The 3007-nt window shown below is 27.9% G+C and overlaps 1 long non-coding RNA gene across 3 annotated transcripts in view; it reads right to left on the bottom strand.

The window, feature by feature from the left end:
• Positions 1-3007, bottom strand: part of LOC108967113 — a 56531-nt gene that overhangs the window by 48342 nt on the left and 5182 nt on the right. For all 3 annotated transcript variants that reach the window (XR_001993236.1, XR_001993235.1, XR_001993237.1), the window contains exon 2: positions 501-773. This is a non-coding gene — a long non-coding RNA (uncharacterized LOC108967113). The remainder of the gene's footprint in view (positions 1-500; positions 774-3007) is intronic.

The raw sequence follows: 3007 nt of genomic DNA, 5'->3' as shown, positions 1-3007 counted from the left end.
AAGAGTGACACAGCATCTTTATAAGGAAACCTGTGCTTCYAGATTTTCAATAGCTCGTTTCAGTGTCTGTGCAATTGAGTTAAATGTTAAAAATTAAATGGTGATATTAGATTTTAAGGACAACTGCTCGAGGGTCCTTGCATTTTATTGCATAGTGATCTATTCTACAAGTTCTGAGGAGAGTTCGACCCATAGAAAAGTGTTTATTTTGTTTTTGTGTCGTTTTTCATGTCTTATATAGAAAGGCATCTCCAGTACAAGGAGTTAATCCGAGTTTATTACTTGAAAATATAAATATTTAGAAATAATCAATTCCAAATAATTATCTTTAGAGAGTTAGCTAGGTATTTTTTACAATTCGAATTTTTAGCTTAAAATAATAATGCAATTTTTTAATGTAGACTCTACCTTAATAAAAAAAACACTACCCCTCTTATCAAARACATTCTGTGTAAGAAATATTCACTTTTTTATATAAAGAATTAATACTTTTTACTTACACAGATTCGTAAATAAATGCAGCAGTTTTTTATTCGAGAAAAATTTAAAGTCCAATTGATTTTTATTCACATTTGTTTTGTTTTGTATTGGTTTGTTTTAATATATTTTACATTTGATGTTATTTAATTGCACACGATTTTGTTTATTTCACTTGTATTATATTGATTTCTTTTATAATTTTTATACAATATTTCTATAAAATGAGCGATATTTACGTTGCTAATGACATTTATAGAGCTAAAGCGTTGCCAAGCGTTGTGATTCAATTTGTACTAAGATTTATAAGGAATGAAAAATTATGCATATTAAGAGATAATAATTAATTATTATTAATAATTTTTTTTTTACTAAGAGTTAAATGGAAGTAATATGGTTTTTTACAAAAAAATGTTTTTGTGGTTTACGCTAAAAGAGCGTGGAAAATAATTCTTTATTTAAAGTATTAGGACAAAAAAAATTTGTTTTCAACTTAAATTTTTATGGAAATAATATTATTAAAATATTATCATATTATATTATATGTAAAAATATTATATAATTTGTTTTATTATATTATTAAATTTTTTATAGAAGTTTAAGAGAAAAGGACGTAAAAATATTTTCGTTACATAAACATTTATAAAAAAAAATTGTTTTTAATTAAAATTTAAATGCATTTACACGTATTTCCTGGCTACATAAGAAGGTTAAGTTCGAAGATGGGCAAAATAGGCCCACTACCACGCCCACAAAATGGGGGAAACCGAAAACCTATAAAGAGTCAAAACTAAGCCATAAATAAAGATATTAAAATGAAATATGGCACAAGGGATCGCATTAGGGAGGGGCATATTTGGACGTAATTTTTTTCGAAAAGTGGGCGTGGCCCCGCCCCCTACTAACTTTTTTGTATATATCTCGAAAACTACTATAGCTATGTCAACCAAACTCTATAGAGTSGTTTCCTTCAGACATTTCCATATACAGTTCAAAAATGGAAGAAATCAGATAATAACCACGCCCATTTCCCATACAAAGGTTATGTTGAAAATCAATAAAAGTGCGTTAACCGACTAACAAAAAACGTCAGAAACACTAAGTTTTACGGAAGAAATGTCAGAAGGAAGCTGCATCCAGGCTTTTTTTAAATTGAAAATGGGCGTGGCGTTGCCCACTTATGAACCAAAAACCATATTTCAGGAAGTACTCAACGGATTTCAATGAAAAATCCAATCCAAATATGGGTGAAATCGGTTCACAACCACGCCTGAAATCTCGATTATCACTTTATCATGCGAGAGTATAAAATGTTCGGTAACACCCGAACTTAGCCCTTCCTTACTTGTTTATCATAGTTTAAGCGAAAAGGGTTTAAAAATATTTTTTATTTAAACATTTAAATGTCATGGCACAAGACTTAGTTTTTATTACTTTTTCCCCGCTTTTAGTCTTAAAAAAAATTATTTATTTATCATTGTTTAATTTTTCATTCCTAAATACTATTACACAGTATTTTAGGATTTTTTTCAATTATAAATATTATCATAAAATATTTTTAAACACAACTAATAAATTAAAATAAATATTTTTTCACATTCGCTTGAAACGACGCAAATTTTCCGCGACTTCGCGTTGCAATTTCAGTACAATTTTCCATAACTCAAAACTGCTTCAATATTTGTGGTTTTCTTACGCATGTCTTCAACACGTTTTCGGGGTTACAAACATTAACACACACCGTTGTTGTCGTTGTTTTTTTAATTCGCTTGCAGCTTTGTATATATCACTTAATTTTTTTTTGATTATTTTGCTTCAATTTTTCCAAACAACTTGTCGCACAACGTCAGAAATTTAAAAATAGCATTTAAAAACATAAAAAATGAATACCCACTCRGTATACAAACCGAAAAATAATGGCAGCAATGCAAATGTGCGAAACAAAAGTAACAACGATCGCAAAGAACTTTAAAAGCGAACAAATGCGCGAGTGTTGAGAAATTTTACGGAATACGCATATGTGTGTGGCTACGTGTTTTTGTTTGTATTACAAATATTTTTATGTTTTTTACATTTAAACGTGCTTGCGAAATTAAAAAATGTAAGAAAAAGAAAGCATAAAAGCATTTTAATTACAAAAAAATAGCACCGCTTTGGTGGATAAACAAAGCATTTGTAAATTTTTTGCCGATCGTTATGAGTAATCAAAAAAATAASCGAAGATAAACAAATGAACGCAGATAAAATGATATAAATGTAAAAAAATTGAATATTTTGTGGTTCTGAATTTAATAAAAGCAAATCAGCATTTAATTARATTAACGCAAATATTTCAAAATTAGCATCTCGAAACTCCGAAAAAGCACAAAATTAAATATTTTTGGCGAAAGTAATTTTTAGTAAAAAATTCTTATGATTCAAAACACTTTAGCAGTCAAATAAATATTTTTAGAGCCGTTTAAATTTATTTTTTTAGGAACTCAAACAAAAAAAAAAAAGTAAAAAAAACTTTTTTTCGAAGTCTCAATAA

This window comes from Bactrocera latifrons, unplaced genomic scaffold (assembly GCF_001853355.1).
Source record: "Bactrocera latifrons isolate USDA-ARS-PBARC rearing strain unplaced genomic scaffold, ASM185335v1 scaffold_178, whole genome shotgun sequence".
NCBI classification, from domain to species: Eukaryota; Metazoa; Arthropoda; class Insecta; order Diptera; family Tephritidae; genus Bactrocera; species Bactrocera latifrons.
The sequence above is the reverse complement of the archived record's forward strand: the minus strand, read 5'-3'. Positions and strand labels throughout refer to the sequence as shown.